At 43.4% G+C, this 27,321-nt stretch overlaps 1 protein-coding gene across 2 annotated transcripts in view; it reads right to left on the bottom strand.

The window, feature by feature from the left end:
* Positions 1 to 27,321, bottom strand: part of LOC111862592 (heterogeneous nuclear ribonucleoprotein L) — a 147,483-nt gene that overhangs the window by 20,332 nt on the left and 99,830 nt on the right. The gene's annotated exons all lie outside the window — the stretch shown is intronic.

Here is a 27,321-nt window from a genome sequence, read left to right on the forward strand (position 1 = left end):
TCATGAAAACACAGTCACAAAGGTGCACTATCAAGGCACGACAGTGAAGAATTATACCATGCAATACGTACATTAATGAGCGTCTAGAAGTAATTAGACTCGACAAATAAAAAAGGTAAAGCTATCCCTATAAAAGACCATAGAGACCCACAGGGTTGTGAGACATCGAGGCGCTATATCTGCTAGATTATCAGCACACAGATACATGAATGCAAAATGTGTCCATACAACACACATACATATCTTGTATATCTTGTGGGCTTTGAGATCTATACTATCTTCAGAGCTGGTACAACAGATAAAATGACAAAACAGAAGATTCAAAGCAAACAACCTGTCTCTAGACCTACAGTGTTGACAGATATTAAGATACAGTAAACCTTCGATTATTTGGAGTAACTGGGGGAGGTCATCCGGATTAACCAATAGTCCAGATTAACGAGGCAAAATACAGCCCTAAAAGACAAAACTTAGAAAATGGATAAATGGAGAATTTAATAATACCACTGTAGCAATTTCTTCCCCTGTCAGAAGCTGAATTTCAAGGTCTCTTTCGTCCAGCTCAAGCCAAACTTGCGTATTTTCTCACAAGGTTTTCAGGCCATCCAGCTGCCCTCAACACAGCCTTAAAGTTCTCTCGCTCCTTAATTCCATGTATCTTTTAAAGTATGCACTCAACTATGAATGAAATTCTTAATGTTTCATATTTTGATCTGGAACATTCAATATCTGGATTAACTGTAACCGGATTAGTGACGGTTTACTGTAATTTAGTATCAGCAGCCTATACTAAAATCCACATATTTAACCTTGGTTAACACTGGACAAGAGGCCTTCCATTTCATGACACCCCAAAGTTTAGTCTGGGAGGGTTTTATATTCTACACATATACCCCTAAAAACAGGACCTCCTTAGTAAAATTCAGCATACAACACTCTTAGTTCAGAACAATCAACAAAGGATGCAACTGCGCTTACAGTCCAAACTACTTTTTTGGGAGCACCTCATTCACCATTTATCAGATTATAAAATGTTCCAGATAAAATGTGGTCAACATAATTCAACATGTGCACCCACTGCCAGGAAACAACCACAAAACAATTAGGCAATGGCCTGTAAACTGCAACAAAGTAGCAGTGTTCTCTGTGCAGTCCATGCTGAGATGATATAAGCAGGACAGTGAGCAAGTTATAATCATATATACATGGAAGGTTGAAAGCCACACACACCTTGGAAAATTTGCAATGGTGTGGAGAACCTTGGTTGTGCAGGCAACAAGCAGAATCATATACCATCATGAGAAGGAACATGTTCACAGTACAGGACATGGTGAAGCCAGACACAGAAAATATAAGAAGCTTAAACTTGGGGGTGGTCAAGCTTACAATCGCTCAAGTGACTAAGCTGCTGTTTATAGTATGTATGAGAGGCATCATCTGCTTTCCAAAGCCTGGACTGACAGGGAACTCGTATATAATGCAAAAGCAAGAATTTTCAATAACATGCTACATGTGATACATACACTTGACAAGGCCAGACTTATTCATAAGAGGCAAATCCATCCTCTCGTCAGAGTGGATGTTACAAAAGGACTATGTCTGCATGGTTCAATAAAAAAAAACTCCATGAACTTCAAGGGGTTGATGTCAAGGCGAACCAACTGGCGGTAAAATGCCAGACGTAAAGTAACTCTGACTGTGACTCAGTGAGTGAGAGAAGAGTTGGTTAGTCCATTAGTCCAATAATTGAGAGTTGCTTCAGCTAAGGCCAGGGACAGTTCGGGAACCCAGAGGAAGGGGAACGTCCACCATTTGAAGTCAAAACCAGAAGACTGGTAAATACACGGCAGGCTGAGAAGACTGAAGTGCATGCTCTAGTGAACACTATAGTGTGAACTGGCAAAACGGTTATAATTACTTGTACTCATGGGTCTGTAAGAGTTCAGTAAATCTGATTACCAATCCAAACCTCATCTATAGTCACACTCATACACGACAATAATTATGCCAAAATGTTACACAGCTCTTGAGCCGACTGATTACATTTCCTTAACCAACCAAAGAATGCTGACATAGTGATTTTCAAACTATTTTCTTCCCACTGAAATTACAAAGTAGAAGACGCAGTTAAAAGTGGGCAATGCTTCCAGGTTTATCATCTTACAACACATGTGACCCTGCATTATGCGACGGCAAAAACGTGCAGAATATTTGACTTTTGAGGCCACATAGTATATACTGTGACTGTTCTCTATTTAAATGTCTGTTGTATGGTTGGAATGGGGAAGATGATACAACCGCAATGTCACCATATCTATAATGTGATTTAAAAAACTGAAGAAATATGCAATAAAATGTCAATGTTATTGTGAAAACATTTTAAATTGTGAAACAGCAACCTTAAAGCCATTACACCACCCATAGAAGTATTAAATAGTGGGCATGTCACATAATTTTAAAATATTTTTTATTTCAATATTTGTGGTAAAACCAAAAGCTTCCTGAAACCCTTCTCCAGAACTCCAGTGTACAAGAATTATGCACCTCTAATATAAAACCTCTACTCAAATTAACGCCATTTTAAAGTAAACATTTATGCTGTAACACCAGACTTGCAAGGTTCTCAGAACACTGTCACATTTTAATGTTTTAATAGTGGGATCAAAAATATTTTTGATACATTTCCGAAGTTCTCAAACACAGACTGTAAAGAATCTCTCACAAGTATGACATTTACAATTATGTGAAAAGCCATTTTAAACTTTCCATTATTTCAAAATCCGTGTTGGAAATAAAGTGAAAGGTACTGTTCAGTTGTTGGTATGCGAGACCACAGAGCATGACTTCTGCGCTGCGGACCTTTACTGAAACACATCTTACCAAGCCTGCAAACTGGGCATTCTGTGAATAAGATGTTGCAGACCTAATGGCAAAGAATACATGTGATTCAGGATGAAGTTGAGAGAAACTTCATCTGTGAGACCTGAACTAAGTCAATACAAGTTCAGACCATGGTCTCACAGGTTATGATACCATGAAGTCATGTTTCAGAGTCACCTGGTGTATCCGTCTTCAGGGCAGAAGTTTATAGCTTTCTCTGAAACACCGATAACCACATACAAGACTACAAAGTACTACAATCATGAACATAAACTTTTACATATACAGAAACTCTGTTTCCAGTTTTCTCTATTCGCCTGATTATCTGATCAGAAAATAATAAGAGAACAGGGGAGACCTGATATAGCAAGGCAGGCTCTTGTTTCCTGCTAAGTATAATCACAATTCTTTGCACTTTTCAATAAAGGAAAATAACGTTTTTTCATTAATCATATAAGAATACTTGAAATTTCCCACCACACGGAACTTTATATGCCCATATGAAATAGTTACCAGTTATCATCATAAACCTGATGGCATACATACAAATCAGGTGCTTACTAAGTCATATTTAATTTCAGGATAAATTTCTTTCAGAAAGGATCATTATCATGCTTTAACTACCAATGCCTGCATCTCAAAGACGGCTCAGTGAAGCAAACCTCTGAACGAAGGATTGAAACTAAAGCAACTTTTAATGATAGGAGTTTTCCATTTAATTTCTTGAATCCAATAAGCACACAAATCCTCAACCAATTCGAAAATTTTAGGAAATCAGTAAACTCCTTGATTATCACATATAAAAAATGCAGAATCTTCAACATGAATCAATAGCCTATTCTAATTACTGGCAGTGAGGAAAACTTTAAGGATACTCCCCATGGATTCTATACTCGAAACAAATAATTTTCATGACCATTATCAGTCTCTTCAGAATTTAAAATAAAAGAATTGAAATCCTGTTGAACAGGAGCTTTAAAAGGAATGAGGGACTCATGGTGGAGACAGCAACAGGCTCTAACAGAATAGCTAACTGCGAATACAATCATTTAAATCTTTGGGTACTCATGGTGGCTTGCCATAATTCACATTCCCAGCTGACATGGGCTGGCTTGTAAAACAGCATTCTATGCTGTCCACATGACGGGAGTAACAATCGAACTAGCTGCAAATATTTATAGGACAATGGAGACTATTATTTATTATGTTGGATGTAGAGATCAACAAAGATGTAATATACTTTTAATATGTTTTAATAATATATTCAGCATTTTGATATATAGTATACCCCTATATCTATCTTTTATTTTAATTATGTATTTGCTAGTATAACACTAATCTGAGGTAAACGTTTTATGTTAGTGTTTAATATGACGCGTTGCACCGATAAGAAGCCGTATAGGTATTTTCAATGAATATGCATTCTTGTGTGTAACTGCCTGATGATGCTCTTGTACAACCGAAACATGCTGCAGTAATAAAGATCAAAAATTGAACTAATTACCTGTTGTGTTGACAGTAGACATAATTCCTATACAATTAATTTCAAAACTGGGGGCTTATCAGGGCCGAATATCTGGATGCAAGTAGGTAAGAATGGAGGAACAGAAAGTGCATTTGGATAGGGGGCTGATTAAAACTTGAGGTCTTCATAGAGTAAAGATCCATTTTGTGGTATGGATACCTGAATGTGGGGGCAATAACTCTCCTCTGAAATGGTAAGCACCTACCCTGATCCTGAACACTACAACATGAATGGAATGACTGCTTCATGGTGCATTTAACAAGCCTTTTCTTTCTATTCTTCAGATTATGCCGCCATAAATGACAGTATAATAGTGGTAAAGGGGTGGAAAGGCTGAGGAAAACCACAAAAGACTTTAATTAACATGGCCAATCCCTGAACCCAGTTCTGAACCTGGTATCAGCTGAGAATGAGGCACAAGCATAACCCACTGGACTGCAACATTGGGTCTGAAACAGTGGGAATTCAAATTAAAAATAAAAATAAAAGTAAAATCGGTCCTTATTTAAAGCTTGGCACTGACAGGAACCAACAATCCTGTGTTCATAGGAGCTGGTCATTAACTTAATCTGATGGGCAGGAGCACCACTACCCCACCACCTCCACTCCACATTTCATTTCTTCCTGCGGAAGTCTTGCGGCTAGCTCAACTGTACATACCTCCCGGCCATCTTCACGGGCACCATGCAGATGATGGCTCCCACTGAGGCACCTCCTCCCTGCAAACATTCACAACAGTCAGTCGACTTCTGACTGAACCCTCCTCCTCTTCGAGATGCTGGTTCATGCAGTTTCAGTGTACTGTCTTGAAGTGTCTTGTGTTCTGTTGTGCAATGTCTTGACAACAACCAATGTGGTGCTCTCTTGTATGAGCTAGCGATGTGTAATGTGGTGGTGGTGGTGGTGGTAGTGGTGCATGGGTTCATTCCCCTGAGTTTGCTCTCTCCCTCTATTCAAAGTAAAGTACCTGGAAAGAGTCTTCAATGGCAAGACATAAGATGCAGAAGACAGTTTCACAGTATTGTGTTGTGTTCAGGAGAGTTCCATAGCAGTGTAACTTGTGTAACATTAATATCATGATAATGGTCCTTAAAGTTAAGTTACGAAACCACGCCAATCATTTCTCAGACACATATATTATATCCAAAAGAATATCTTCCTCTCAGACAAAGGCCTTTAAAAGAAAATCCATCCTATCAGATCTCAAAACCAAGATGATGTATGTTGTCATTCTACATTCCAATACCAAAAATTCAACTTTCACCATTCCCCATATCATACAGACTTCCTGATCACCTTATATTTGCATGTACTTGCATGTGAGCACACAATTTTTTCTTGAATCTCATGAAGAAAACCTCATGACGAGTGAACTAAATGCAAATCTTAGAATGTGGGCCACTTAACGTGTGGCTGCACCTTTTACTCCAGGTCTGTAATGGCTACTTAACAATTCCACATATATTTGTAACAAGGCTGACCCACCACACAGCCAAGACTAAGCAGACGCTTAATATGAATCCCTCTACTCTGAGATTAGTAATGACCCTCGCAACTGACATTAAAAATTGGACCAAAGATGTTGTACATACTTCCCCACATAAAACTGACACTCAGTAGGCCACTGGTGGTTACTGAATACTGAACAAGAATGGAATCCAACCAACTGGTAATCAGGCTTCTTTTATGTTTAGCCCTTTTCACAAAATACCACCTATGCAGTTCTATTTACGGAGAACTGTTGAAATTTTATTCAAAACTGTTGCAGCATTTCTTAATCTGCAATAGGGCCTCTACGTTTGGAGTTGGAATATTCATATCCACTGGGCACCGAGCTATAACGATGAACTCCAAGTACAGAATATGAATAACATGCATCCATTATGGTTAGGTGCATATACAAATGGTATATAAAAAATTACTATTTTATATCTGGGGAGGGGGTTGAAAATGAGTGAGTAATCATGAGAATTACGTATTTTACCATCAAAACGCCTGCTTATATCTATTATGAACATGAGAAAGTAAGGCAAAGTTGTCCTTCGCATTAATTAATTAATTAACCACCACACCACAAAAATGTGTGCAGAGTGGAGGTACCATTCTTCACCTTCGCACTAGATGGAAAGTATGAAGCAACAACAGATCTCTGGGCATGACAAAACCAACTACCCGATGACAGGAGCACAGTTAATTTGCAACTGCTCAAAGAAAAATGTCCTGCATAGTATTACAGAAAACGGTAAAGTTGTCCCTGTGCTTAATTAAGAACTGTACCATGAAACGTGGGGGGGGGGGAGAGGTATAGTTCCACCATTCTCAACTTCAACACTAAAAGAGGTAAGTGGTCAGCTTCATGCACTGGTTACTTCAGCCCCAGGGAAAGGACGCCCTGGACGGTGAGGAAGAGATACATCTCGTCCCTACTGGGAATCGAACCTTGAACATCCAGCCTGCAGCCCATCACTACAGAGATTGAGCTATTCCGGCTCATCACATGCGAGTACATAAAGCATATTTAACATCCCACAGTTCCCACCAAGTAGGGCATCTTTAAATCCCCTTCCATGCATGAAAGAGAACACAAAGCACCAACACATAGTACACACAACTTCATGAAGAGTAACGTCATCCAAGGCAGGGGGAGAGGTATCACTCATCCTCATGAACAGCAATTCTCCTAGACCCAGAAATTACGTGCAACTTGTCTCCCATCTTCAGCAAGCGAAGCGAGCTCATATCCTTTCCAACGCAGCACAATTCCTCTTCTCTGTCAGGCAGAAATTCCTGTTACTTTTTCTCTCGGGATTATCATATTCACTACGTTACACAACTTTCTTGATGATGTACACGGTTTTCTACTTTTACATTACTTTAAAAAACTCAGAAATGAATATGCCACACCTCTCTTAATTCCCTGTATGTCAGAAATTGAGGCAATTTATAGCCATAACTTGTAACAAATTAAATACAAAAAAAGAAAACTTAAAACTATTCAGTTCCACGTCTCACTGTCAAGCAATATGTTAATTCTCAGTCAAAAAATTATAAAATAATTATTTTCTGCATCAGTACATAAAATACAAGATGATGATGCAGCTGACAAAAGCTATATATTTCTTTCCATCAGAAGATTCCAAGAAAAGAATGCATTACAAAAACTTATAAAAAAAATGCTAGACACAGCTTCATCATATTTATAATCAAAGGTTCGAGGCAAAAAAAAAAAAACACCCCATGTTTCCTTCTGCAGTAAATTCCAAGCAAGTCACTGATAGTATAAGTTTCTGTCCAGCAGTCTATTATGTCTGCACTGGAGTCTTGTCTTGTACCCAACCTGAATTGGAGTGAAGCGACTTTCCAAATATCAAACTCCAATTCTACCCCTGAATAAATTAACTAAGATTTGGTGAGTTCTTGGCTCCCCTCCCTCCTGGGGGGAGGGGGGGTTATGCAGAAAAACTAATTTAATATACACACACATTCGTCAAGTCACATATGGCATTGCGATGATTCAAATGAAAAATGGCTGCCACACTCTCACATACTGTAAGCAGAACCTGCTGTCATATCAACCCTTTTAATGTTTGTCAAGTTTACCAGCTGAATGTGTTGGGTGTTACTTACAAACTCGGAATTTACACAACTATGCACAGTCTCCAAGGTTCCAACTTATCAACATAAAACAATCTTTCACATAAAATTGGGAGACATGTTTATAATAGCTTACATTGTCATGACACACAAATCTAAACATTTTCTTCCCAGGGATACCATTAGTCACAAACTGTTAGTTTAGGTTTCTATGCAATTTGTGTTTCAAACACTGTTGCTTGAATATATATTTTACGGTTAGGCCTATGATGTGCACACAACTGCAGATGGGCGTTCACGTAAAGTAGCTCATACTGTTGCCGGATTTCAACCAAAATTCCGACATGTCAACAAATTTTGGTAAACTACCCAAATTCAAGAAAATCTAATTGGCAGATACTGAGTTGATACTTGTGGACGGGCACGGCAAAGGCAACAGGTACATTCTTCTGCAATACTTCGTTGCAAATGCGTCAAGAATACAGCACTGGAACCATGGCCACCATAATATGAAGTTACACCATGAAAATGGGTCCACTAAGTTCACTGTTATGGCGCGTGTGTGATGGGGAGGAGTCCAGAGAAATAAATTTTATCTAAAAAACAAGGCTAATAAAACTCGCGGTTGAAACTTATGCGATACATAGTTCTGACCCAATCATTAATTTTCATTCCTCATATAAACATTTCTGTTCCTCTCCCTGCTCTCTGTACGTACCAACATAACGTTTGGTACATTCTCCTGGAGGACACGCAACTTCTCAAACATCAGTGTACAGAAGAAGCCTACATTCTACACTGCAGTGAACCCCTCAAAAGAAATGTGACAAAAAAATCGGTGGGCAACATTAAGGAATGATACAAAACTGTAAACGGAAAAAGCGCCTATATTTTAGTATTAAAAATCTGACACACACTAAATACAAGTGTGCAAATGTGCAGTTATATGCAGCTTATATTTAAGTTTTTTCAAAGCGGTGAGAATTCACAGTCTTCTAGGTCGAAAACAATTCTTGATCTACACAAAAGCCAGTTTTAACAGCATCTTGTTGCACGGATACATCACTCATCCACTCGTTTCCATCTCTAATGCAACATAAACTTTTTATTTTAACATTTCTGGTTCAAACAAGCGTACCTCAGAAATACCATTATCAATATAAAAGATGGGACAAAAATAGACGAGCTAATTAAGACTACACAGAGACACGGTGTGACGGTAAATCATTGAAAAATATTATTCTCTGAAAGCATCACAAACACATAAATTGTTTTCCCCTTTAATTACAACATTTCAAACATAACAAACAAAAGCTTAAAATAATGATGAACTATATGCGTGAATACACTGTTCTTAGAGCTGGGAGGTGGGACGTAGACATGGAAAGTGGACATTTTGTTGGGCTACACATGTCAATTTTATGGCAAATCCCTCGTGTGGCACAATTATTGTATTGCTGCATATTATTTGAAAAGCGTTTCTTTAAACAGCAAGCGTAAATTATTAGGATGGCAAGTTTGGAAGTTAAACTGGGCCACTATCAAGTTCTTATCTTCAAAGAAAGTTCACTGAAAAGAGCCTAATCAGGTAACAATACAGGGGAAAACTTCTTTTTGTTTTAACAGGTGACCTTTGTCAACATGTGTAATTATATACAGGTTTTATTTTCGTGGTCTGTACCATCTCGAGGCTTGCTTAGAGGTATGTGTATTCTATTCAGAGAGGGGGGGGGGTCACAATGACGTTCCAAAAAAAAGCCAAATTCGGCAGTATCTTTTTAGTATCCTATAAAATCCGCAGTTCTTCAAGGTTCTACTCCACACTCATCTACTAACCAGAAACACCATGAAGAATCCCTTGCACAGCCAGCACAGCATCTTCCGCGCCATACTCTGAGCCACATGAATCCAATCAAAATCTCTACCCGATATGATTATACATAAGGTAACGTAAAGTCGCCGCCGGTCACGGTAGCTGAGCGGTCTAAGGCGTGCACTGTCTTCGCTCGCTCGGAAGCCGGGATCGTGGGTTCGAATCCCACTCAGGGCATGGATGTCTGTGTGCGTTTTTCTGTTTGTGTACAGGTAGAGGCCTTGCGACGAGCTGATCACCCGCCCAAGGAGTCCTACCGTATGTCTAAGATCTAGAAAAACGGAAGTGAACGGAGAAGTTCATCGAGGTACGCCTAGGCCCACTGGGGCTGTAGTGCCAAGGGGGGAAAAAGTCGCCCGTGATTAATTAAGCACCGGGCAATTAAGACGTAGGGGGGAGGGGAAGTATAGCTCCATTATTCGTCTATAGCAGTAGAGGTAAAATTGTCCCTGTGCTTAACTAACTTAGCAGTACGCCATGAAGGCGTATGGAGGAGTGGAGCCAGGTAGCACAGTCGGTATAGCGACTGGCTACGGGCTGGACGACAGAGAGCTCCGGAGTTCGAGTCCCGGTAGGGTCAAGAATTTTCACTTCTCCGTGTCGTCTAGAACGGCTCTGGGGTACACCCAACCTCCTACACAATGGCTACCGGGGGTAAAGCAGACGGGGAGTGAAACTGAGCACTCACCTCCGTGGTCAAGAAAGCAGGGATCTATACATCTTCTACAGCAGTTTAAAAAGTTAACGTGCTTTATCCGCATTCCAACTCTACCCACATAAAATCTGTCTACGTACAACCCGATACACAGGATTCCTAAAACTTTCCATGTTATTATTTCAAGGGGATTCCGGTCTATTTCCGGATCCATGTATTTTTTATGGCCAATTTAAAATGTCTGGAACAGTCAATAAACGTAGCCTGAAATCAAATGGCTCAAGAAACATCGCTCTAGTATACATGTACAGGGGTCAACAGATGTTTGCATGCTTCTGCATCGACGTTTATAACGCAACTACAAAATTTATTTTACATGAATCGTACAACTAATAAATTACGCTATTTTCTCCTTGACAGCCGCCTCTGTTCACAGGCAAGACGAACGTCAGCTGAGGTCTGTACATGTGCTCGCAAGGTGAAGTCTAAACTAAAGGAGATAATGTGCTTCCGATTTCGTAAAAGCTAAACTAATTCATTTGCCAGTATGAACTTAACTGAGCTTGGGACTGAGACGTATAAGAGTACCCCAGCTTAACAATGCTCAAAAATTACAAAAATTCTTATAATAAACGTTTCAATCTTTCATGCGGAGCCAAAACGTCAACACCGCCAATTACAGGGTCCGTCGCTGGAGACGAGCATCCAGATGAGTTTCTACCAACAATATGGCCGCAGCCACGTCACAATCGATTCTGACGAGTACCCAACCGGGGACAGCGGCCCGGAGTTACAGTTCCTTGAAGCCTGTGCCCCAACAGGGGGGCACACGACCATTATTCTTACCGTTTGAACAACTGTTTCAAACGTAGCACACAAATTTGGCGATCCCATTCTCTACCTTACTTACTTACTTATGGAGCTGAGCCCCTCTTCAGAAGCCAAATCTGCAGCTACTCAAGAATTTCCCAGCATTTTTATGGAACCAGAAGGTTCATTACCGTCTTCATAAGGGCCCTCCACTGGTCCATATCCTAAGCCTGATCAATCCAATCCATACCATCCTATTTCTCTAAGATCCATTTTAATATTTTCCACCCACCTACGCATTGGTCTTCCCAGTGGTCTCTTTCCTTCTGACTTTCCCACCAATATCCTATATGCATTCCTCTTCTCCCCCATTCGTGCTACATGTTCTGTCCACCTCATCCTCATTGACTTGATCATTCTAATTATACTTGGAGAAGAGTACAAGTTATGAAGCTCGTTATACAGTTTTATCCAACTTCCAGTCACCCCATCCCTCCACCCTTTGGCTAGTTTTCCACAAATAACCCTTCCAATGACCCACTCTTATAAACCTTCAGGGGCACTTAAAATCGCGACTTCAGTAAACATACGCGCTACGAACTTACGTACGTACATAAGTTCTGGAAAAGCAAAATGATTGAATATGCGTAACACTGATATAAAGCAATAGTGCCCCAATCATTTTTGGGCCACGCCCACGTTTGGTTCCATAAACTCACGCCCAGGGCTCCCTTCCCTACCTTAGATATAGCATTCTTCAGAATAATGGTGTGCACAATCCCGTGGAGGTCCATAGGTTGAGACGTCGTGGCTCCCACATGTTCTAGACAATCGGCTTACAGATGGCGGTGAGGCAGTCAGCCTCACGCGCCGGCCGTACCTTTACCCACCCAGGAAGATTCCTGGTACTCATTTCTGTTAGAGGCTAAGTCGACCCTAGGGCCACACTGCGGCTGGAAGGATTAGGTTAGCTGAAAAATCCAGTGACATCGCCAATCAACCCGCGACATTCCGGTTTGTAGCACAGTGCCTCAACCAACGATACCATATTTAGTAACTATTTCACTGTTAGTCAGTTCCTGATGCGATGGACGGGATCGATGAAGTGATGCCAGTTTCTCAATGCCCGATCTAAAGCCATTTGAATCGTAAAGACGCGAACAACGCGACTGGAGAGGCCCACCGTTCCCCAGGGGGCGGTACAGGTCACCTGGGGACCACTGCTGTACAAGTACCTAGCAACTGGATATCACTGAAGCCTTTCTTAACAGCGTGTCATTCACTTGAGTCTTCCACGATGGGCCAATCCAATGTTATAGGCAGGATTTGGGTACAATCCTTGCAACGTACCACCATGCTATCCAAGAAAATACGACTCTGGTTTGGACGTTCCTTGCCCCTAAAGCCATTAAACATTTACCCACGGGACATGTACGTGACGCGCCACAGGTACTTCTGCCAACACGGCCAGAATTTCTTTCTGAGCGGCAGGCGTTTTAGAAATTCGGGTAAATATTCACTTTAGTTAAGCCTACAGCGACAAACATTCGCGAGATCTGAGGTCATGGTCTATGCTATCTCGACCCTTGGGGTGGGTCGCAGGTACGAGTCCCGCACGAAGCATCGACGTTTGCCCATATTTACGCACTTTCATGTCTAAGTAAGGGCTTTAAGACGAAGTGATGCCACATTCAAAAAGTTCCATAAAATATACGTGCATATTAAATTGAAAAACGGGTAACATAAATGGCAGAAAAGAATCGGCCACAAAAGCACTAAAATACTGAGCTGACATAAAGGCTGGTCCTTAACAACCGTTAACGGACTTAATATCCTCTCTGTGGTAATAACACCATTTTGTCTTTACTCAAATTCACGTTCCCTTTCAGAATTAAGAGTGAAAATTTTAGAAACTACCGCAAAACAACAAAAAACAAAGAAACTCCGTGATTTCAGTCCGCAAGCAAACCATACCGACCGAGCGACCGTCGCTTGTCCGCGAAGTTTAGTGCCAACTTTTCCGGATAGAGGGTGTCACGTGGTCAGCGCAACAAATACCCATGCCCGTTAATTTCGGTTTTCTAGACCGGAGCCGCTATTTCCTTGAAACAGCTCCTCAATTATCATGACGAGGCTGAGGGAACACCGTTCCAGACCCATTACTTCTCAGAAAAAAATCTGATAGCGCCGGAAATCGAACCCGGACCTCTGTATCTGTAGCCAGGAACGCTGACCACTAGACCACAGAGGCGACCGCAAGTCTCTTAAATTGTGAAGCTACAACCTTCACAAGAAATTAACATTTGGATATTTCTGACGTATAGTTTACCAAGTACAGTTATTTAAAGGATTCAATGTTCCCCATAATGTTTAGACTTGCTGGTATACTAGGGGAAGTGCATAAAACCTTTCGGGGTTTGTAGTCTAGTGCACTAGAAGTTAAACGGAGTGCCTCCATCTTCAGGGTCGAAGTACATACCAAGCAAACAAGCAGCAGGCGGGCGATTGCTTGATTTAAGGCTTCATTCATGGAATGTTCTATGCTCCAGTTAAGTTGCTTCACAAAACATTAGAACTTTTATCTCGGAAAAGCACTCTCCCACACCGGTGTGCTCAACAGTTGCACCAACAACGCAATATTAAGAAACGTGGTGTGACGGTCCTTAGTAAACTGTATCGATCACATTCAGTGTTGGTTCCTGGTAGAATCTACAGATCACATCTTAATGCACGGCTCCTAATCTGAAATTGGGTGTGGACCGGTTTCATTTTGTTCGGGATATAGAAAAGTGGCGGGCTCCTTACCACGAGGACAGATTCGTGTTCCATAGAAGGGCGGGAATTTCTTGATTGGCTGATACATTATCTTAAGGGCTATGCTCTATGTAGTAAATGAAACGAACAATGCTTCTTTTCGTGTTTACTAAGTGCATACAACACTTGCATGCACCACCAGCACTCGAAATTCGACGCTGAAATGAATACTAATAATTAAACATTACATTCCTCAAATTATTTCTATGTCTGTCTATCTATCTACAGTTTCGGAGGAACCTGTTGGCTCTGTCTTCATGGTAGAAAATCCCCCTTAAGGAAAAAGGTTGTGGGGATATGAAATTAAACTGGCTCGGGATAGCGTCCACTTGTGTTTTCATATCAGATGTGTTGAACCTTCATATTCTGCTACAAGAAAGTGAGAATTTTAATGGCTGCGGGCACCAAGTTTGTCTGTGAACGCCAGCAAGAGTTCCATTGTTGCTACCTGATCCGACAACAAATAACAAATTCAGTGTTTCCCTGAAGGAGAGGCACAATGTCCGGCACGTGCCACACGCTTTCATTACTGATGTGCCGTTATCACTGTGCTTCATCACGCACTATACGCGCCATGGAGACATGGGGACACTTCCGTAAGTCTTGACGTCGGCACTGGATTGAGGTGAGTGGTCAGCTTCAAGCACCAGCCGCTTTACCCCCCCCCCCCCCCCACCCCCCCCGAAGGGCGGCGGGGGGGCGCGCACACGCNCGCCGTACCCACTGATAGGAGGCTGGGTGGGCCGCAAATCCGGTCTGGATGCTGTGGAGTAGAGAAAAATCCCTTGCCCCTGCTGGGAACTGAACTGCAGCCGTCCAGCTTGTAGCCCATCGCTATACCGGCTACACACTTTCCCATTAATCCAATAATAATTCCCTTTGTTGAGACCTGGGGCGATGTTTCAATGCGCAACGGACACTTCATATCGGTGGTCCAGGTAAACGTTTCCGAACTGGGAGGCATTGCCCCCGGGAAGCACTGACGCTTTTTCCGGAGACCGTTCCAAAACTGGCCGGTAACTAAATCAACTTTAATTCTAACAGGCCAAATGAAATTATAGACATGCGATTTAAAAGACAGAGCATTTAAGAGACATCATTAAGGTTCGTCTGTATTTTTTTTTAACTTGCTAAGCCACATTCTAGCCGGTCACAGCAGGCCGCTGTCTAAGGCACGAACTATCTTCACTCGCTTGGACGCTGGGGTCGTGGGTTCGAATCCCACTCAAGGCATGGATGTTTGGTGTGTATATGCGTTTATTCTGTGTTTGTGTAGAGGCCTTGCGACGGGCTGATCACTCGTTCAAGGAGTCCTACCGCCGGTGAAAAATGATTACGGGACTGAATAAGAGGCCAGGGCCCTGAATCGACTAGGAGAGAGAAAAGAAACATTAAGTCATTTTTACAGAAAGGGATCTCAAAAAGTTTCAGTCACACCAAGGGAAGTTCAAACAAAAAGACTTCGGGTATCACTGTTCTAAACCACATATCACAACCTAGTTCAACTTTCTACATGTTCTACCTAATCAGAATCACGGACTGGGGTGTCACAAGATGCCATAAAATCTCTGTTCAAGCAGAGTTCCTGCTGAATTGTCCAGTGAACTGGTGAGGTCACGCAGCGACCAATAACAGCACTGCTGTGAACAGCGAAGGGCGTGACAGCGGTGGCAGTCTATTTTAAGGTACTATTCCGGCATTTAATTTCGTCTGAGGAAAACCACGAAAGGTATCTGTGTGGACCGACTTCAAACCAGTGGTTCACCATAGTCAGATTATCCTCCGACAGTTCAATCAATATGACATTCTTACAAGCCGCATCTTAAATGACATTATCCTAACACGTATTTTAATGGCACGATCCAACAAGTCAATTCAAGGTCTTCGAAATAAGAGCAGTGAAGCATGGAGGGAAAGTCAGATGAGCTGTCCTCATGCCCCGGAGATGTGCGAAGTGAGGGGGGGGGCAGGGGCTCCGGTCGCTGCTAAATCGATCCATGACAACCGGAGCCCGGAGGACTTGGCCCGACCCCACTGGCTGAGCGCTACAGCAGTTCCAGCCTACACGTAGTAACGAACTGAAAGATATGTCAGAGCGTTCATATCTCCACAAGGCTCTGTGCCGCATTGGCTAAGTGACTTTCCCAACCCTTTGTTGTAACTTTACTGGGGCTGAACTTAGTCCAGTCTTAAAAGCTAATCCTGTCCTTCGCAAAATTAAAATCGGTCATTTTCAAATGGCACGGCTGATTATTATGCAGAGGAGCCCTCCAAGTGTCATGCATATGGAAGGGGAATATGATTCCTGTGGCGAGGAGGGGGAGACAAAACTACTTACCACTGCTTTGAAGTGCCATGGAAATTGTTCGTTCTTCACTAAAAATACAAGCCAAGACTTGCGCCCGACATTTCTGAACGCTTAGATAATTGATTATGGCAGATGTCCAGTGAAACTCGTGACATCTCAAACACACTCGGTTTCGTAATGAAATAAACTGCNGGGGGGGGGGGGACAGACACAGCAAGGTGATCGCATAAGCGTAAAAAATTTCGGGAGATACACAAACTGATCTCGTAAGTTCCTCTATATTTTTTCAAAACAAGTAGGTAACAAAAGATGAAGCGGACGTAGACTTCGATTCACGAATCTTCAAACCAGAAAAAAGAAAACAAAGCAGCGCAGTTTACTGTAACATACTCACTCGGTCAAACTTTTTTTTTTCTGGAAAAGTATGCAAGTCGGGATTTAAATCTCTCGCCTATTCGAAATGTATAGATTAGTGCCCCATACATTTTCCGGACAGCTATAAAAGCATCCTTACGCCTAAGGATGCAGTGCAATTTTAAAAACAGCACTACAATTAACGATAAGAAAACAAACGCTCAAGTACGCAAATATATCCTTCTGGAACACAGCTTCAACCAGGTTTCTCGTCTAGTTCAGTGCGAGATTTCTCAACTCCACGGAACAGACCACTTCTCGGGATGGTAAGTCTCTAGGGGAATACCCCGCACGAATCCAGTCCACATCCTCAAATCCATTTCAAGTTAATGGCTAAGCGAAGGCTAAGCAGAATACTTTCTTCTGGAGTACGGCGCTGTGTAGCCTGAGAGTTTACCGACGTTTCGGAGGAACCTTACTTACTCACTCATGAAGCTAAGCCCTTCTGGAAGAGCCGCCAATTCTGCAGCTACTAGAGAATTTCCCAGCATTTTATGGAACCCGAAGGTTCATTACCGTGTTCACAAGAGCCCTCCACTGGTCCCTATCCCGAGCCAGATCAATCCAATCCATATCATCCCATCCAAGATCCATTTTAATATTGTCCACCCACCTGCGCCTTGGTCTTCCCAGTGGTCTCTTTCCATCCGGCTTTCCCACCAATATCCTGCATGCATTCCTCGTCTCCCCCATTTTTGTTACATGACCTTCCCACCTCATCCTCCTTGACCTGATCATTCTGTTTATACTTGGAGAGGAGTACAAGTTATGAAGCTCCTCATTATATAGTTTAATGCCCCTATATTGGTTAACTATCGGAAAAAAATCGTGTCACATCCCAGACGTTGATACTCAACTGAAACCATTCCCTCCTCTATGCGCACGTCTCCGAAGTGGTCTTCACGGTTCCTCACCTTTCGTTAACAACTGCAAGGCAAGATTAAAGCACTAGAAAGCGACGTGTGAAACAAGTTTTCTGTGCTAGGAAGAGATCCAGGGCGCAGCGCAATTTGGGAATCATCGGTAGAGACTGAAAGTCCATCAATGCTCATGTATGTTCAGTGACGACCCCCAACTGTTCTTGGCATCTAACGTAAACTATGGCTATTCCTAGCTAGTGGCAAATTTAAATTAACTGCCAGACTACAGACCCATGTCTGCAGTCCCCAACTGTTACATCTTATTCTGATGCAGATCTCTTAGCGAACCTCAAAGTGCAAGGGCAGTCATCCACCCCATACAACTGTGTATTATTTTCCTTAACTCGTTCCTCTTTTAATGGCTCTCACTGTTCAAACAGAGCCACTGTCACTGACCGACTGAACGAAAGGGAGCGTTGCCAGGTTCAGCCGAACTCACGTGGGCAGACATTCCTACGGTATTCCAGTTTCCCTTGGTACACGTCAAATATGACAAACACCATTAGGTAAAGTTGTCCCTGTGCTTAACTAATTAAGCATTATGACGTGAAAGCGGGTGGGGGAGTGGATGTATAGATCCACATTTTCTTGAACTTGGCAATAGATGTAGTTGAGTGGCCAACTTCACGCCCCAGCCGTTTTATCCCCGGTACCCATTGTATAGGAAGCTGGGGGGGGGGGGCAGAGCCGGTCTGGACGACGTGGAGAACAGAAAATTCTTGCCCCTACCGCGACTCGAACTCCGACCCCTCGGTCGTCCAGCCCGTAGCCAGTCGCTATACCGACTGAGCTACCCCGGCTTTTCAAACACTATTATACAGCGGCTTTATAGTGTGTAGAATATGAGGTGGTCTAGAAGAGTTCTAGCTTTTGCGATATAACGCCGTGTAATCCGCTGAAAGTCAAAAGACGTTTCGGAGAAACGTACTTTCCCTAGTGGATCGTATCTCGGCACAAAATACGTGTATACTTATAGTCTTCTTCAGCCAAACTCATCCACAAGAGTAAATATACTAGCAGAAGAGGGCAAAACGTCTATATAATACTCGTGTGAAGGTCTACAAGTGATTTACGGGTTGTTACGATCGATGAACAGCTGTTGTCCTTCGCTCGACAGTTCCGTATCAAGCAACACAGAAGAATCGGGTGTTTCGAAAGCCTCGCCATATCGTGTCGCCAGTCAGAAACGATCGACCTGGATAACAAGCAGCATGCTGATCCTTCTGTTTATGTAACTAGCTCAACTTCAAAATGTGACTGCATATATTATTACAAACACCAGACTACGAATACAAGTATGAGAACAGAATTAGAGATTTGTTTGTTTTTTGCGTTTCAACGCCATGAGTTCGCAGTAGGCCCGACGTTTCGGAGGAACACACAGCCTCTATCCTCACGGTCACCTTCCCGCACGCTTCTGTAAATTTCTTACTTTGCTAACTCTACGACTCTGGAGATAGAGGCGAGGCCAAAACCGCACACTTCATCAGCATACTTACTTACTCACGGAGCTGAGCCCTTCTTGTGCTGCCACTCAAGAACTTCCCAGTATTTTATGGAACCCGAAGGTTCATTACCGTGTTCACAAGAGCCCCCCACTGGTCCCTATCCCGAGCCACATCAATCCAATTCATATCATCCCATCCCATCTCTCTAAGATCCATTTTAATACTGTCCACCCACCTACCCAGTGGTCTCTTTCCTTCTGGCTTTCCCACCAATATCCTATATGCATTCGTCTCCCCATTCGTGCTACATGCCCTGCCCATCTCATCCGCCATGACTTGATCATTCTAATTATACTTGGAGAAGCGTACAAGTTATGAAGCTCCTCATTATGCAGTTTTCTCCAACTTCATAAACGTAGTTAGTCCAATATTTTGCAAGCCGTGATCGACTTTCATTTCACTCTTCTACTTTCCGATGTACGTTTTGCTTTGTGGTATTACACGTATATCAGTCAAAAGAAACCAGTACTGTTATCTCTCTATACTGTGGCATGTAGACCCGGTGTTAGGCAACGACAGTGAAACAAACTAGACAACGGTCCCTAAACAGCAAGAGAGGAAGGGCGTTTTATGTGAGGTACGTGCCGAGATGTTATACAAGTAAGCAGGAGGGTTAGTGAGAGTCGAGTTCAGTTCAGTTGGTTGGTGAGTGAGTGAGTGAGTGAGTGAGTGAGTGAGTGAGTGAGTGGGTCAGTCAGTTGGTCAGTCAGTCAGTGAGTTACAGGACTGCTGAGTTCAGTCGTTGTGAGCTGTTGCTGTGAGAAGCTGATAAGTGAGCCCGGAGACAGTTCGCGAACCCCGAGGATGGGAAACATCCTCCGTTGGAAGCCGCCACCAAGCAACGGCTAGTGAATGCGTGACTGTGGGCACAAGTGCGTGCGCGCGTGTGTGTGTAACAATGAACTGTAATGTGTAGCCACGCGCTTAACAAAGAATCCAATATGAGATAATCAATTTAAAACCGGTCCACAGGAACGCATACATGTAACAATATTAACTTATCGCCTGCAATATCAGGTAAATTGAATATATGACATACAATAGAAACAAAGAGCTGAAAACTTCAGCACTGAAAAGAATTACATTAGAAATAACAAACCATGTAGGAAGAACGGATAATTAATTGCACGTCCAAACCTACTCTGGAGGGCTCAGCGATGTTCAGCCGGAGGACGGGAAGAAACTGCAGGCCTAAACTTTGACGCTGACAATTATGATGCAACTGACACTAATTGGGACATATCAAACTAGCACTCACATACGGAAAAAAAGAGAAAAGAAAAATTATATACCATCCAATAAACGTGCACGAGACTAATTCTTGGGACATGTGACAACTGCTACAGTCTCATGACGTCTCATACGTAACAGGGTACGAGATTATTCTGGGGCTGCTCCCATCAGAGGCTTCCTCAACGCAAACCAGTCATCCTATTTCTGTGCTAACCTGCTCGATTCATTAATAACACAGCGAACTTAAGTACACTACTTTCATATGCCGAGAAGACAGAAGTAGTAAAGAAACAGAAACACATGAAAATCGTTTCAATTAGAAGCCAAACATGGCGAGCGGCCGCACCTCGAACTCATGACTTAATGCGTTCCTGAAACCAGATCGTAAGTCGGCTTCATTAAAATATGGTGCGTACAGGATCCCGTTACTCACGGCTCAGATCCGTTCTTCAAAATTTGTTGTATGGGGGGGGGGATCCAATGACACTGCACTAAATTATCAAAACAGTAGAAGTAGCTATCAATGTTTTACCACAAACAGTTAACGGTTTGAACCACTACAGAAATTACTCCCTAAACGATCTCATTCATACTCTCGGACCAAGTCCGAAGTTTGAAATTCGTTAAGTCGTGAAGTCGATGGCCGAGGAACGTCTGCATATATTTCACGAATATAACAGATAGAGTTGTCCCTATACTTAATTAAGCACCACGCCATCAAGACATATGGGAAAGTGGAGACACAACTCCACCCTATCTGACCTCGGCGGTAGATGGAGGTGAGCGAACAGATGCACGTCCCCAGTATCTTCACCTCCGGGGAAAGAGCCCCCGGTACCCTCTGGATAGGAGACTGGGTGGACTGGACGCTGTGGAGAAATATTATTAATATCTTGCCCCTGCCGGGAACCGACCCACAGCTGTCAAGCTCGTAGGTATACCGATGAGCTATTCCGGTTTTTATTTCACGAATATACGAACAAGAAACGCGCCTGTTTTGGATAGACGTCACCTTTTCACAGAAGTCTTTTCACAAAGCGAGGTGAGTTGTGCGTCAATGGATCCCGCTGGGATGGGGAGCCATGTCACAGCCACTCCCTTCTAGCCTAAAACGCAAGAAAATGAACGAAACTCATTCCGAAAGACGGGCTGGTGGATTTCAAGCAGGCCACTACTACAATCACGGACGCCTGCGAGGCGCGTATATGCACCCATAACCATAAACCGTAACTCCGTGGCCTGTTGTCCGCATGCGAACTATACCGACCGAGCGACCGCTGCTTGTCGGCAAAGTCAGTGTCTACTTTAGCGGATACAGAGTGTCGCGTGGTCAGCACAATGGATCCCCACAGCCGCTGATCTCAGTTTTCAAGACCAGCGTATATGCACCCACAGGTTTAAAATCAAAAGCATAGAAAATATGAAATTATATCAAATATCATTAACAAAAATTGCAGGCATTTTATTAAGAATATTCTTCCATCGTGAACATTTTAGTAGGGTGCCCAGTAAAAATAGTCTTCAGCGGCTAGGGAACATTTTCTGGCTAACCTCAACTCTCGGAAAAAATCCTGGCGCCGCCAATAACGGCAACTGTCATTAACAGCTGTCAATAAATAAGATTATTCAAACTCGAAGACACGTCAATAGTGTTAACACGGACTGGCAGAAGTGATGACGGTGAAGTCACGACTGGACACGGAACGGTATGGTTCGAAACACGGCGAAATGTCATTTACTTGAAACAGGCTCGGAATATCATTCGAGCCTGAAAACAAATTATATATAATTTCAGTGGGATGAAACAACAGGTCTGAGAAAACTGCACCTCAGCCTCGTGAGGATAACTGAGGAGCTATTTCAAGGAAATAGCGGCTCCGGTCTAGAAAACCGAGATTAACGGCCGTGGGGATCCGTTGCACTGACCACGTAACACCCTCAGTGGGATGAAACAACAGGTCTGAGAAGACTGCACCTCAGCCTCGTGAGGATAACTGAGGAGCTATTTCAAGGAAATAGCGGCTCCGGTCTAGAAAACCGAGATTAACGGCCGTGGGGATCCGTTGCGCTGACCACGTAACACCCTCTATCCACTAAGTTCGCTCGGTTGGTATAGTTCGCTTGCGGACTACAGGCCACGGGATAGAAATGCACAATGAGGATCTTCAAAACCTGTACCCTTCGTCAACTATAATCAGAATAATAAAGCCAAGGAGAATGAGATAGGCAGAGCATGTTGCACGCACGAGAGAGAAGAATGCATATAGGATTTTGGTGGGGAAGCCAGAAGGAAAGAGATCACTAGGAAGGCCTAGATGAAGGTGGGAGGATAATATTAAAATGAATCTCAGACAGGATTGCGTGGTATGGACTGGACTGATCGGGCTCCATGAAAAGTAAGGACTCAGTTCCAAGGAGTTCATACACCAAGGCCTCTACAAACACGTTCCTATCTTTGACGTCGCTGCCTGCCATCAGTTCACATGAATGAATGTTGCATGTCGTGGCGTAACGTGAAAGCCTACGGGAACAATGGCCAATAGTTCTTATGCCAAAGGGCACAGTTTAATTTCCAGAAACTCGCCGACAGCAATAAACTACGGACAGACGCACGGGTGGTTACGAAATGAAGCAAAACTATAAATTGCTAAAGCATGTGAAAAAGCAAGATATATAAAAGTTTACACAAGAGGACGTGGGTTTGCTTCGTAAATTTCGACCAACAAGCTTTACATCTTTTATTCTAAACGTTTATATTGACACGTGAATACTTAAACACTACTTGGACTGTTGAAAACGTAGAACAACAGTAAAATATGTAGCAATATCACATGCTACGTACATCACAACACAAGCATTAACTACAGCACATTTACACTATGCTAAACCGAAAGTATGGAAACAAAGTCCATGATATATGATTGGGAAATTTAAGAGCAAATTGAGAACTGACTTCATATAGCTAAGTCCTCCTTGAGAAGCCACCAGTTGCTCAATTACCCAGGACTTTTCTAACATTTTATGGAACCGGAAGGTTCATTATCGTGTTCAGAAAAGCCTTCCATTCGTCCCTATCCTAAGCCAGATCAATACGGTACATACCACCCCATCCTATAAAAGTAAAAAAGTAAAACTATCCTTGTTAACAGGCCGTGAAGGCCTATACGGTTGTGAGACGTTGAGGGTCCCACATTATCTAGAGTCTAGATTCTAGACAATCGGCTCAAAGATGGCGGTAAGGTTGTCAGCCTTACGCGTCGGCCGCGCTTTAGTTTTCCCTTGGCACTACAGCCCCAGTGGGCCTAGGCCTACCTCCATGAATTTCTCCGTTCACTTCGGTTTTTCTAGATCTTACACATTCGGTAGGACTCCTTGGGCGGGTGATCAGCTCGTCGCAAGGCCTCTACCTGTACACAAACACAGAAAAACGCACACACANGGAGGATAATATTAAAATGAATCTCAGACAGGATTGCGTGGTATGGACTGGACTGATCGGGCTCCATGAAAAGTAAGGACTCAGTTCCAAGGAGTTCATACACCAAGGCCTCTACAAACACGTTCCTATCTTTGACGTCGCTGCCTGCCATCAGTTCACATGAATGAATGTTGCATGTCGTGGCGTAACGTGAAAGCCTACGGGAACAATGGCCAATAGTTCTTATGCCAAAGGGCACAGTTTAATTTCCAGAAACTCGCCGACAGCAATAAACTACGGACAGACGCACGGGTGGTTACGAAATGAAGCAAAACTATAAATTGCTAAAGCATGTGAAAAAGCAAGATATATAAAAGTTTACACAAGAGGACGTGGGTTTGCTTCGTAAATTTCGACCAACAAGCTTTACATCTTTTATTCTAAACGTTTATATTGACACGTGAATACTTAAACACTACTTGGACTGTTGAAAACGTAGAACAACAGTAAAATATGTAGCAATATCACATGCTACGTACATCACAACACAAGCATTAACTACAGCACATTTACACTATGCTAAACCGAAAGTATGGAAACAAAGTCCATGATATATGATTGGGAAATTTAAGAGCAAATTGAGAACTGACTTCATATAGCTAAGTCCTCCTTGAGAAGCCACCAGTTGCTCAATTACCCAGGACTTTTCTAACATTTTATGGAACCGGAAGGTTCATTATCGTGTTCAGAAAAGCCTTCCATTCGTCCCTATCCTAAGCCAGATCAATACGGTACATACCACCCCATCCTATAAAAGTAAAAAAGTAAAACTATCCTTGTTAACAGGCCGTGAAGGCCTATACGGTTGTGAGACGTTGAGGGTCCCACATTATCTAGAGTCTAGATTCTAGACAATCGGCTCAAAGATGGCGGTAAGGTTGTCAGCCTTACGCGTCGGCCGCGCTTTAGTTTTCCCTTGGCACTACAGCCCCAGTGGGCCTAGGCCTACCTCCATGAATTTCTCCGTTCACTTCGGTTTTTCTAGATCTTACACATTCGGTAGGACTCCTTGGGCGGGTGATCAGCTCGTCGCAAGGCCTCTACCTACACACAAACACAGAAAAACGCACACACAAACTAAAACATCCATGCCCTGAGTGGGATTCGAACCCACGATACCGGTTTCCAAGCGAGTGAAGATAGTATATGCCTTAGACCGCTCGGCTACCGTGACCGGCCCGGCCGCGCTTTACTCCCCAGGAAAATTATTTAATTAATTCCTGGTACTCATTTCTGTTAGAGGCTCAGTAAACCCCAGGGCCAGAGTGCGGCTGGAAGGATTAGGTCAATTGGAAAAAAAAATCCAATGACCTCAGCGGGACTTGAACCCGCGACCTTCCGGCTTGTAGCATAGCCTCTCAACCAACTACGGTACCGCGTGCCCCCCCATCCTATTTCAATTCTAATATTATCCTCCCATCTACATATCTTAAAATTAACTTTTCTTATTATGTTCTGAATATTCATAATTGAGGACGTAACCCAGGGTCATGTGACTGCTTTTCTTTATAATTTATATATTTCGGCGTGAAGCAAAATTATATCCGGCTTAGCAAAACCATTGAGAGGCATCTTAGAAACTTAAAGTTTAGGGTTGATTCGTTCCAGCCCAATAGATGACCCCTTTTCTTAAGGGTTCTATCGTCTGGGATATAACGCCGTGTACTCCACTGAAAGTCAATCGACGTTTCGGAGGTACACGTCGCCTCGATCTCCAGGGTGGAAGAAAGAAGTCAAGAGAGAAACCAGCGTGAAAACAGATACACACGCATATTTGTGAGTCGTCACGTTAGGTAAAACACAGATCAAAATATACGGACGCCAGTGGGGTGGGGCAAGCCTGAAATCTTCCCCCACCGGATCACACACACACACACACACACAAAACGAGAAAATACGTATACCAAATATTAATCCTGAAAAATAAAAGAATTTTTAGAAGTATCATTATATTCTGAATATTTTAGAGCAACGTTTAAAAACAATGTTAAAGGCTTAAACCTAACTTCAAGTATATTTACTGCACCCTAAAGGCACCCATGGCTCAACGAGATTTGCAATTCTGTGGAGTTAAGTCGCTGAACACCGCCTTCAGGAGCAGAACCATGAAGTGGCGTGGGTAACGCCGTTGCGCTTCAGTGGCGCACTCAGCTCCACTGGATCCTTTTAACAAGGTGGATTTCACGATCCACTGATCACATTTTGACTTAACCCTCATGTCTGTTGGCCCTTACAGCACGAAACGTTTCCTTTCAACATGTCTCGACAAACTGTACATTTCGCAAAATACACAGAAATAAATCTCACTGTGAGGTGAAGTTGTTCCTTCTCTTAATTAATTAATTAAGCATCACCTCGTCAGACGTAAGGGGGAGCAGAGGTGCAGCTTCAACCCTCTGCGTGTGATTAACACAGTAATCGGCAGATACAAGGAGATTATGGCCAACAAATATGCAAAATAGCGAAGACCACACATGAAGAGAGACTTCCCACATGTTTCCTCCACACACCTGTCAATTACTGTAGCTCAAATAGGGAGTGACTACCATCCACCGTATGCAGAACGCCTTGAGAGCATATTGGTGACGCATATGTAAGTGCGCGGTCAGTACATGGCTCCGGAACGGGACGGAGTTGCGCGGTCAGTACAAGGCTCCGGAACGGGACGGAGTTGCGCGGTCAGTACAAGGCTCCGGAACGGGACGGAGGTGCGTGGTCAGAACAAGGCTCCGGAACGGGACGCAGGTGCGTGGTCAGTACAAGGATCCGGAAAGGGTGGAGGTGCGCGGTCAGAACAAGGCTCCGGAATGGGACGGAGTTGCGCGGTCAGAACAAGGATCCGGAAAGGTACGGAGGTGCGCGGTCAGTACAAGGCTCCAGAATGGGACGGAGTTGCGCGGTCAGAACAAGGACCCGGAAAGGTACGGAGCTGCGCGGTCAGAACAAGGCTCCGGAACGGGACGGAGGTGCGTGGTCAGTACAAGGCTCCGGAACGGGACGGAGTTGCGCGGTCAGAACAAGGCTCCGGAACGGGACGGAGTTGCGCGGTCAGAACAAGGCTCCGGAACGGGACGGAGGTGCGCGGTCAGAACAAGGCTCCGGAACGGGACGGAGGTGCGCGGTCAGAACAAGGCTCCGGAACGGGACGGAGGTGCGTGGTCAGAACAAGGCTCCGGAACGGGACGGAGTTGCGCGGTCAGAACAAGGCTCCGGAACGGGACGGAGGTGCGTGGTCAGTACAAGGATCCGGAAAGGGTGCAGGTGCGCGGTCAGAACAAGACTCCGGAACGGGACGGAGTTGCGCGGTCA

This window comes from Cryptotermes secundus, unplaced genomic scaffold (assembly GCF_002891405.2).
Source record: "Cryptotermes secundus unplaced genomic scaffold, Csec_1.0 scaffold1813, whole genome shotgun sequence".
Classification (NCBI taxonomy): Eukaryota; Metazoa; Arthropoda; class Insecta; order Blattodea; family Kalotermitidae; genus Cryptotermes; species Cryptotermes secundus.